General features: G+C 38.0%; 1 long non-coding RNA gene across 1 annotated transcript in view; it reads left to right on the forward strand.

The window, feature by feature from the left end:
- Positions 1 to 12350, forward strand: part of LOC112447161 (uncharacterized) — a 71327-nt gene that overhangs the window by 54143 nt on the left and 4834 nt on the right. Inside the window, exon 3 of the long non-coding RNA XR_003035271.2 lies at positions 1196 to 1265. This is a non-coding gene — a long non-coding RNA (uncharacterized lncRNA). The remainder of the gene's footprint in view (positions 1 to 1195; positions 1266 to 12350) is intronic.

Below are 12350 nucleotides of genomic sequence, written 5' to 3' on the forward strand. Positions count from 1 at the left end.
ATTATCTATAGGTCCAATCCTCAATATGCTGATTCTATCATAATACAGAAAATTGGTTAATTCCCTCTGGAAATTAGCAATGAAAAAAGTCTCCCCTTGAATCGCTCTTGCTTCTTCTTTTGATTGGCTGATGTTATCTTTCCTTTACCTGAGGATAAAAGAAATATTTTTTAAGTGTGTCCATTTATAAAACATCTGCACATTTTCTGTAGGTTTGCAGTGCACAACAAGGCTTGTACAAATGAAATGAAGTAAGTATTCTCCAAATCTAATTAGACTATTCTTTAAAAAATCATGATTTCAAAAAGATTTTTTTTTTTAGTAATTCTTGTGAAAATAAAGTGAAAGTGTTAGCCTCTCAATCTTGTCCAACTGTTTGAGACCCCATGGACTGTAGCCTACCAGGCTCTCAATCCCTGGAATTCTTGAGGCAAGAATACTGGAGTGGGTTGCCATTTCCTTCTCCAGTGTATCCTCCTGACCCTGGGATTGAACCCAGATCTCTTGAATTACAGGCAGATTCTTTACCATCTGAGCCACTAGGGAAGCTTTTTAATGATACGCAGTTTTTTTTACTTAGAGCCATATTTTAAGTTCAGGGTGAGGAATTCTGAATGCTCTCTATAGTTATCTCCTGCTTCTTGAATACACTGATGGTATCCCTCTCTACTGCAATACAGGCAGGTGCGTGCACACACAAACACACATGCTACAATATCCTGATTATGTCACACATTAGCTATAATATGGTAAAACGCTGGCAACTACTTACATGAAAACTCATTATGGAAAAATGCATGTAGAGAGATTTTTCTATCACGATAATTCTGAAGGTGATGATTTTGAGATTTGTGGGTTGCTGAGTGTACCCTACATTGGCTACACCCTTTGTCTTTTGCAAATATATCCAGATGATATCTGTTAAATGTGCCACAATATATGTAATTACTGTGACCTTTAAAATTAGGATTAAGTCAGTCAGTCTTCTTGTGATGTTAGTGCACTGATGAATCTCTCTGTTCAAAGGAATGAGATAGTTTTCATGTAGAGTCGTTTAGAAACAAGGACTCCCTTATTTCTTTCCATTGTAAACCTAATATATATACTTTTATTATTGTGTATTTGATTAATGCTACTTCGTTTGTCTTTTATGTCAAATATAGGTTTTCTTCTCTCACCTTCCCCCACCACCCAGGATAAAGATCACTGAATTTTAACTGGCCTTGTTCCCAGTGTTCAACACTGAACCACCAGCCAATTTACAGGTAGGTTTAATGAATGGTTTTGATTAAGATAATGATACTTATCTAGTTACTATTTACAGACCATTTAACAACAATGATCACTTTTTAATTTTCTAGCATACCTTGTGGCTTGTATGCGAATTTAAAAGAGATAAGTACAATTTAAAAAAAAAAAACTGTTTTGATCCTAACCTTTATGATTTGGCTGTCTTTTTGACTGATTTTGTAGCCATTTCTCTATCTCAGTGTTAACTATAGTTTATTTTGATGAGTTTACACAGTTTTAAATTAATTTTCCTCCTTTTTGAGCAATTTTCCCCTTTTATTCTCACTGGTTTTCAATTAGAAACTTATGACCATAGGGTAGAGAAAAGTTTTAATGACTTAAACATAAATTTTATCTACTGTCACTATTTCAAGTAGTCATATTTAGTTCATTAGATAGGCTTCACTGTACTTTTTATTTTAAATAATGGGTTCTTAGTAAACCCATGTCTGTGGTTTTGTAGAACTTTAATGAACTTCATCTACAAATCAAGTTTCTATATTTTAATTTCTTCTTGTAATAATGGTGGTACAAAGCAGGGCCTTGAATGTGCTACTGTTAGTCCAATAGGTCCTAATTCAAATATGCTAGAGATGAATTTTCAATGTAATAAAATACTATTACTACTCCTACTATTATTGTCACTACAATAATAGCTACAAATCCACTAGACATATCCATTAAATATTTACTCTGAACTTAATGATGACATTCCAACTAGGGCAATTGTTTTATCTATGATGTAGATGTAGAAAATTGTGATTTAAAAGTTTGAGTAATATGGCTAACTAATGCTATTAAATGATAGAGCTGGAACTCAAACCCAGGTCTATAGAGTTCCAAATGGAATTCTCTTAGCCCTTATATTTACCCTGTATTTGAACATGGGGCAAAAGTTTGCAGAGAAAAAAATGTCACATATCTGGTAGATAAGCTTTTAAATGCACTTTTAGAAATCCTAATTATCTAATGCCATTCTTTCAGATTGGCTATTGCTTGAGGGTGACTAGAGGCAACTGTAAGGTTTTGGAAAAAAATTCTATCCACATATTTCTTAAACTCAACCCAATGAGGACTCCTTGTGAGAAACAGTAATGTCTGACTATGGAATCTGAGTTCTTCAAATAACTACTGAAGATTTGGGATTGTAGAGATAGGAGTTTGAGAAAGAACATGGGAAACATTCAATCTGTTAGAGATGAAGCTTACCTTAAGCAACACAGCCTTTACTCTAATAATAATTCAAAATTAATATGAATTCTTAATTAAATTAAAAAACTGAAATGATGTTTAATAACCTAGCATGTAATTATAGTCTTTTCAACATCAGAATCAATTTCATACCACCATACCTGGATTTTATTCAATACTTTTTCATCAACATTCCTTATAAATGCCCTGTATAATGTGAGGACCAGCTTCTGATCTTGGTAAAAGGTATTATTCATAAGCAAAATATAAATGATTTAAAATTTACAGTTTCTATACTAAATAGTAAAGGGAATTACCACCTTTCAGGTAATGCCCTAAAAATTCCAACTGCCATCAAAGAAATTACTTTCAGAAAAGAACCATAATGTAAGCAAATCTTGTTTTCATTTCATTCTTGAAGTTCTATACTTTTCTATTCCCACTATACCTTTCCAAAGGATATAAAACTCTTTTTTCCCTTTGTTCAGCATAAACATTTTTTCTACTGTCAGATCAGAACTCTTTAAAGAAGAGACCATTTTTAAAGGGGTCTTATATAAACATTGAGAAAATAAGATAAATAAAAGTAATGCATTATTGATTATTTCAAAATATAAAGCAAGCTTTCTGAATAAATAAGGTTAGTAAAATAAATTTATAAAATATAAAAAAGTAAAAATTGTTCATTTAAAAATTACTAAAGATCTACTCAAAAAATATAAAGTAACTTTATTAGCCATGACATGTTGGAATTGAATCAGATCAGCTAGCTGATTTTCTAGTATAACCTCTTGACTGCTACCTGGCTACTAAGGCTTATTTTCTGTGCCATAGCAACTCTCTTAGTCACTCAAAGATTTATGTTATTCTTTCTACATCCTTAACCGATAATTTCAAGTGCATTTTTCTCATGCACCATTCAATATCATGGTAATTCAAGTCTATGGCCTGACTAGTAATGTTGAAGAAGCTGAAATTGAATGGTTCTACGAAGACCTACAAGACCTTTTAGAACTAACACCCAGAAAAAATGTCATTTTCATTATAGGGGACTGGAATGCAAAAGTAGGAATTCAAGAAATACCTGGTCTTTTTCTTTCTGGCTTACTTCACTCTGTATAATAGGCTCCAGTTACATCCACCTCATTAGAAGTGATTCAAATGAGTAACAGGAAATTTGGCCTTGGAGTACAGAATGAAACAAGGCAAAGGCTAAAAGAGTTTGGCCAAGAGAATGAACTGGTCATGGCAAACACCCTCTTCCAATAGCACAAGAGAAGATTCTACACATGGACATCATCAGATGGTCAACACCGAAATAAGATTGATTAAAGTCTTTGCAGCTAAAGATGGAGAAGCTCTATACAGTCAGCAAAAACAAGACTGGGAGCTGACTGTGGCTCAGATCGTGAACTCCTTATTGGCAAATGCAGACTGAAACTTAAGAAAGTAGGGGAAACCACTAGACCATTCAAGTATGACCTAAATCAAATCCCTTATGATTATACAGTGGAAGTGAGAAATAGATTTAAGGGACTAGATCTGATAGACAGAGTGCCTGATGAACTATAGATGAAGGTTCATGACACTGTACAGGAGACAGGGATCAAGACCATCCCCATGGAAAAGAAATGCAAAAAAGCAAAATGGCTGTCTGAGGAGGGCTTACAAATAGCTGTGAAAAGAAGAGAAGTGAAAAGCAAAGGAGAAAAGGAAAGATATTCCCATTTGAATGTAAAGTTCCAAAAAATAGCAAGGAGAGATAAGAAAGCCTTCCTCAGCAATCAATGCAAAGAAATAGAGGAAAACAATAGAATGGGAAAGACTAGAGATCTCTTCAAGAAAATTAGAGATACCCAGGAAACATTTCATGCAAAGATGGGCAAAATAAAGGACAGAAATGGTATTGACCTAACAGAAGCAGAAGATATTACAAAGAGATGGCAAGAATACACAGAGGAATTATACAAAAAAGATCTTCATGACCCAGATAATCACAATGGTGTGATCACTCACCTACAGCCAGACATCCTGGAATGTGAAGTCAAGTGGGCCTTAGGAAGTATCACTGTGAACAAAGCTAGTGGAGGTGATGGAATTCCAGTAGAGCTATTTGAAATGCTGAAAGATGACGCTGTGAAAGTGCTGCACTCAATATGGAAGCAAATATAGAAAACTCATCAGTGGCCATAGGACTGGAAAAGGTCAGTTTTCATTCCAATCCCAAAGAAAGGCAATGCCAAAGAATGCTCAAACTACCTCACAATTACACTCATCTCCCTGGTGGTTCAGAGGTTAAAGCATCTGCCTCCAATGTGGGAGACCCGGGTTTGATCCCCGGGTTGGGAAGATCCCCTGGAGAAGGAAATGGCAACCCACTCCATTACTCTTGCCTGGAGAATCCCATGGATGGAGGAGCCTGGTAGGCTACAGTCCAAGGAGCCATAAAGAGTCGGACATGACTGAGCGACTTCACTTTCACTTTCACACTCTAGTAAAGTAATGCTCAAAATTCTCCAAGCCAGGCTTCAGCAATAAGTGAACTGTGAACTTCCAGATGTTCAAGCTGGTTTTAGAAAGGCAGAGGAACCAGAGATTCACCAACATCCTCTGGATCATCGAAACAACAAGAGAGTTCCAGAAAAACATCTATTTCTGCTTTATTGACTATTCCAAAGCCTTTGACTGTGTGGATCACAACAAATTGTGGAAAATTCTGAAAAAGATGGGCATACCAGATCACCTGACCTGCCTCTTGAGAAACCTATATGCAGGTCAGGAAACAACAGTTAGAACTGGACATGGAATGACAGACTGGTTCCAAATAGGAAAAGGAGTACGTCAAGTCTGTATATTGTCACACTGCTTATTTAACTTATATGCACAGTACATCATGAGAAACCCTGGTCTGGATGAAGAACAAGCAGGAATCAAAATTGGTCAAGGCTGTATATTGTCACCCTGCTTATTTAACTTATATGCACAGTACATCATGAGAAACCCTAATCTGGATGAAGAACAAGCGGGAATCAAAATTGCTCGTAGAAATATCAATAACCTCAGATATGCAGATGACACCACCCATATGGTAGAAAGCGAAGAAGAACTCAAGAGCCTCTTGATGAAAGTGAAAAAGGAGAGTGAAATAGTTGGCTTAAAGCTCAACATTCAGAAAACTAAGGTCATGACATCTGGTCCCATCATGAAAGTGAAAACGAAGTTGCTCATTCGTGTCTGACTCTTTGTGACCCCGTGGATTGTAGCCCACCAAGCTCCTCTGTCCATGAGATTCTCCAGGCAAGAATACTGGAGTGGTTGCCATTTCCTTCTCCAGGGGATTTTCCTGACCCGGGGATCGAACCCAGGTCTCCCGCATTGCAGGCAGATGCTTTAACCTCTGAGCCACCAGGGAAGCTATAAGTTCATGGCAAATAGATGGGGAAACAGTAGAAACAGTGGCTGACTTTATATTTCTGGGTTCCAAAATCACTGCAGATGGTAATTGCAGCCATGAAATTAAAAGACGCTTACTCCTTGGAAGGAAAGTTATGATCAACCTAGATAGCATGTTAAAAAGCAGAGACATTACTTTGTCAACAAAGGTCCATCTAGTCAAAGCTATGGTTTTTCCAGTAGTCATGTATGGATGTGAGAGTTGGACTATAAATAAAGCTGAGCCCCGAAGAATTGATGCTTTTGAACTGTGGTGTTGGAGAAGACTCTTGAGAGTCACTTGGACTGCAAGGACATCCAACCAGTCCATCCTAAAGGAGATCAGTCCTGGGTGTTCATTGGAAGGACTGATGTTGAAGCTGAAACTCCAAAATTTTGACCACCTGATGTGAAGAGCTGATTCATTTGAAAAGACTCTGATATCGGGAAAGATTGAAGGCGGGAAGAGAAGGGGTCGACAGAGGATGAGATTGTTAGATGGCATCACTGACTCAATGGACATGAGTTTGGGCAAAATCCGAGAGTTGGTGATGGACAGGGTGGCCTGGCGTGCTGCAGTTCATGGGATCGCAAAGAGTCAGACACGACTGAGCGACTGAACTGAACTGAACTGATGCAAATACCTTACTCAGAAGAACCCTGCTGCCACTGACACTGTATAAATATCTCCTGAAAATATATATATTGTCCTTTACTTTTGTTTAGAAAGTTTTATCATAGGCAGACATTTAATTTTTATGATAATGCCATACATCTGTAATTTCCTTTGTAATGATTTCATTGCTTTAAGCCCTAAATAAACCACTCTTTATACACACACACACACACACACACACATATATATATATATATTTATATATATGTATATATACCCATTTACTCAGGAAGGCTGGCCATCCTAAATCATTTTATTCTACTCATTTTTCTATGACCTTGTCCTGCTTGTTATTTTACAATATTTGTTGTAAATTCTTTTATTTCAAGTCTCTCTTCAATTACATATGTGCTTCAGATAATGCACATTTCAAGAAAATAGATTTTGTTCACCACTGTAATCCTACATCCTAAATCAGAGAAGGCATTCAATATATATTAAAAATGTTGAATGAATGTTGATAATATAATTAGGATTTCAAGTGCTTCTCTGGAAATATGAAAAGAAAAGATTATCTACAAGCATATTTTTTATGTCAGGAACTTTATATTTAGCATTTTAGCTAATTGTTATAATAGTTCTGCAGGAAAGGCAGCATTATCTTCAGTTTTTAAGTTATGAAAATGACATTCAAAGAACCTAATAGTTCCCCTTTGTCACAAAGTTTCACATTCAGACAGCAATAATATACTTCCGCCATCTAACCATAAATACAGTGTTTTTTTAAACAATACTGACTTAGAACCTGTGCATCCAATTGTTGAACATAAAAATTTAGCTCTATTATTAGATGGCAAAGCAGGGGAAATGTTTCTATTCGAGCCATTAGTAACCACTAGTTGATAGCCCAATTTATCCAAGGGATGCAAAACATTGAAATTTAGCTTTTGTTGTTTACCCTGTGACTTATGTTGTTGCTGTTTAGTCACTCAGTCATGTCAAACTCTTGTGACCCCACGGTTTGCAGTATGCCAGGCTTCTCTGTCCTTCCCCATCTCCTGCGGTTTGTTCAAACTCATGTCCATTGAGTCATGTCCATCCAGCCATCTCATCCTCTCTCATCCCCTTCTCCTGCCTTCAATCTTTCCCAGCACCAGTGTCTTTTCCAATGAGTCATCTCTTTGCATCAGGAGGCCAAAGTATTAGAGCTTCAGCTTAGGCATCAGTCCTTTCAATGAATATTCAAAGTTGATTTCCTTTAGGATTGACTGGTTTGATCTCCTTGCTGTCCAAGGGACTCTCCAAGTCTTATTTAGCCCCACAGTTCAAAGGCATCAATTCTTAGGTGCTCAGCCCTTTTTATTATCCAGCTCTCACATCTGTACCTGACTACTGAAAAAAAACATAACTTTGACTAAACATACCTTTGTTGGCAAAGTAACATCTCTGCTTTTTATTTATTTATTGAATACAAATGTATTTATTTTAATTGGAGGTTAATTACTTTACAATATTGTATTGGTCTTGCCATACATCAACATGAATCCGCCACAGGTATACCCATGTTCCCCATTCTGAACCCTCCTCCCTCCACCCTCCCCGTACCATCCCTCTGGGTCATCTCAGTGCACCAGCTCCAAGCATCCAGTATCATGCATCGAGCCTGGACTGGTGATTCATTTCATATATGATATTATACATGTTTCAATGCCATTCTCCCAAATCATCCCACGCTCTCCCTCTCCCACAGAGTCCAAAAGACTGTTCTATACATCTGTGTCTCTTTTTCTGTCTCGCATTGCTTTTTAAAACACTAGGTTTGTCATTGTTTTTCTTCCAACAAGCAAGCATCTTTTAATTTTATGGCTGCAGTCAGTTCACAGTGATTTTGGAACTGACAAAAATAAAGATTTATAACATCACAATTAAAAGGGCAATCTAAGTCTTACTTGGTTGGTCATATTTTTCTTCAAGAAACTATAGTAAAACCAAGGTTATTTAATTTACCTGATAATTTTGTTTAATATAAAATGCCCTCATTTTGTGTTTCTTTTTTTAAAAATTTTATTTTATTTAACTTTACAATATTGTATTGGTTTTGCCATATATCAAAGTGAATCTGTCACAGGTATACATGTGTTCCCCATCCTGAACCCTCTTCCCTCCTCCCTCCCCATACCATCACTCTGGGTCATCCCAGTGCACCAGCCCCAAGCATCCAGTATCATGCATCGAACCTGGACTGGCGACTCGTTTCATATATGATATATTTCTTTTAAGAAATTTAAATCCATTTATCTTCTGGAGCAAATTTATTTGTACACAAGCACACATACACCCACATCCCATCCTCCCTAATTCCTTCCCTCAATGCACAAGAATTTTTAGGGTTTTACTGTTTTAATTTCTAGAAAAATTGACCTTTATACTTCTTTAATGCACAGAAATATAAAGAATTGATTGTTTCTACTATACTATTGCTCCTGTTATATGCACATTATCCTATGTTGTTGTTGTGTTGTTTCAGTCATACCTGACTCTTTGCAACCCCATGGACTGTAGCCTGCCATGCTCCTTTGTCCCTGGGATTTTCAAGGCAAGAATACTGGAGTGATTTGGTATTTCCTCCTCCAGGGGAACATCCCAATGCAGGGATTGAAACTGCATCTCCAGCATTGGCAGACAGATTCTTTACCACTGAACCACCTGGGAAGCCCTTGTGTTATATTTATGCTGCTAAGTCGCTTCAGTCATGTCTGACTCTGTGCGACTCCATAGACGGCAGCCCACCAGGCTCCCCCGTCCCTGGGATTCTCCAGCAAGAACACTGGAGTGGGTTGCCATTTCCTTCTCCAATGCATGAAAGTGAAAAGTGAAAGTGAAGTCGCTCAGTTGTGTCCGGCTCTGTGTGACCCCATGGACTGCAGCCTACCAGGCTCCTCCGTCCATGGGATTTTCCAGGCATGAGTACTGGAGTGGGGTGCCATTGCCTTCTCCGTGTGTTATATTTATAGATAACATTATATTCACAGTTAATAGTTCCTGTGACACACACATTATCTTAAGTTTATGTTGTTGTGTTGTGTTCAATTGTGTCTGATTCTTTGTGACCCCATGGATTGTAGTCTGCTGAGTAACTCTGTCTATGGGATTTCTCAAGCAAGAATACTGGAGTGGGTTGCCATTTCCTTTTCCGGAGCATCTTCCCAACCCAGGGATCAGATCCATGTCTTCTGCAGTGCAGACAAATTCTTTACCTCTGAGCCACCAGGAAAGCCCCCAAAATACATCTTATCCCATCATAAATATTTTCACCTTGGGGAAACTTACATAGCTCCCTCTCCCACTAATTCTCATGCACATACAATGCAAATACAAAATGTCCTAGATAAAATTACCAGGAAGATGAAGTTTGGCATTGAAACATGTATAATATCATGTATGAAACGAGTCTCCAGTCCAGGTTCGATGCACGATACTGGTGCTTGGGGCTGGTGCAATGGGACGACCCAGAGGGATGGTATGGGGAGGGAGGAGGGAGGAGGGTTTCAGGATGGGGAACACGTGTATATCTGTGGCGGATTCATTTGATATTTGGCAAAACCAATACAATATTGTAAAGTTTAAAAATAAAATAAAATTAAAAAAAAAAAAAAACAATAGGAGTGAAAGAAATATACTTTTTATAGGACTAGGGGGAATGTTTGTGTAATCCAAAGTAGAAATGACATTGAACTGCAGCAAGAAACTGAAGCAAGAAACTGCAGTTTTGTACTGGAAAGCCAGTAGCACTCTCTTCCTGAATTTTCATTTTTCCACTTTCTGCATATTTGTTCTGTTTTCCTTTCTCTGTAGGCCAGCATTTTTTTGCTTATTTGTCCAAAAGAATGGAAATTGGTGCATTAATGGCTTCTAGGTTTATATCCTCTTTTTCAATAGGCCAGTTCATGGTAAGCTATTTTCAACTTAAATTCCAAGCTTGCAAAAGATAGAATGAAAATATTCCAGTTTAGGTGTTGTTCAGTAGCCTGCAGCCAGGAGAGTCAAATTATAGAAAAGAAACAATGATACAAGGAAGTAAACCTGTGGGTAGGCAGGCAATGCCCTAAAAGAAGACCAGATTGACACTCAGATTAGTGCCCACTGAATTTCCTACAATTTGCCATTACATTATTAGCTTACAGGGCTTATTAGCTAGCAATTTTTGATTCATTAAGGCAATTTGGTGATCGTATTCTCATGCTGTACACATAATTTGGAAACTACAGAAGTCATGTTCCAGGGAGTATTCAGGGCTATGAAATAAACCCAGTACATAATATATGAATATCAAATTTCCTTCATAGCTATTAATTTAATATGGTTATATCATAATTAAAAATAGACATACTAAAAGTACCAACCAATTTTAATAAATATTTTATCTCAGTATACCATACATGCTGCTGCCTGCCAAGTCGCTTCAGTTGTGTCCGACTCTGTGCGACCCCATGGACTGCAGCCTACCAGGCTTCTCTGTCCATGGGATTCTCCAGGCAAGAACATTGGAGTGGGTTGCCATTTCCGTCTCCAATGCATGAAAGTGGAAAGTGAAAGTGAAGTCACTCAGTCTTGTCTGACTCTTAGCGACCCCATGGACTGCAGCCCACCAGGCTCCTTCATCCATGGGATTTTCCAGGCAACAGTACTGGAGTGGGGTGCCATTGCCTTCTCCCTACCATACATACAGAAATGCAAACAAATCCTAAGTGTAAATCTTGATGAATTATCAAAAAGTGAATCATCTGTTAAATTCTATGAAACTGAATCTTACCCATTCACTACGGCATCCATATAGTCTCTCCAAAGATGAGTATTACCTCACTTCTCAAATCATAGGTTATTTTCTCTCTTTTGCATTTTATTTATACGGTATAAAAGTGTGAATTCACTTGTGACAGGCCTGTTAAACTTAACATCATATAGTGAGGTTCATACAAGTTACTCAATATGAATAAGTTCAGTACAGTTCAGTTCAGTCGCTCAGGCATGTCCGACTCTTTGACCCCATGAATCGCAGCACGCCAGGCCTCCCTGTCCATCACCAACTCCCGGAGTTCACTCAGACTCATGTTCATTGAGTCAGTGATGCCATCCAGCCATCTCATCCTCTGTAGTTCCCTTCTCCTCTTGCCCCCAATCCCTCCCAGCATCAGAGTCTTTTCCAATGAGTCAACTCTTCCCATGAGGTGGCCAAAGTACTGGAGTTTCAGCTTTAGCATCATTCCTTCCAAAGAAATCCCAGGGCTGATCTCCTTCAGAATGGACTGGTTGGATCTCCTTGCAGTCCAAGGGACTCTCAAGAGTCTAAGCATCAATTCTTCAGCGCTCAGCCTTCTTCATGGTCCAACTCTCACATCCATATATGACCACAGGAAAAACCATAGCCTTGAATAGACAGACCTTTGTTGGCAAAGTAATGTCTCTACTTTTGAATATGCTATCTAGGTTGGTCATAACTTTTCTTCCAAGAAGTATGCGTCTTTTCATTTCATGGCTGCAATCACCATCTGCAGTGATTTTGAAGCCCCAAAAAATAAAGTCTGACACTGTTTCCCCATCTATTTACCATGAGGTGATGGGACCAGATGCCATGATCTTGGTTTTCTGAGTGTTGAGTTTTAAGCCAACTTTTTCACTCTCCTCTTTCACTTTCATTGGGAGGCTTTTTATTTCCTCTTCACTTTCTGCCATAAGGGTGGTGTCATCTGCATATCTGAGGTTATTGATATTTCTCCCAGCAATCTTGATTCCAGCTTGTGCTTCTTCCAGCCCAGCGTTT

This window comes from Bos taurus, chromosome 6, assembly GCF_002263795.3.
Source record: "Bos taurus isolate L1 Dominette 01449 registration number 42190680 breed Hereford chromosome 6, ARS-UCD2.0, whole genome shotgun sequence".
Lineage (NCBI taxonomy): Eukaryota > Metazoa > Chordata > Mammalia > Artiodactyla > Bovidae > Bos > Bos taurus.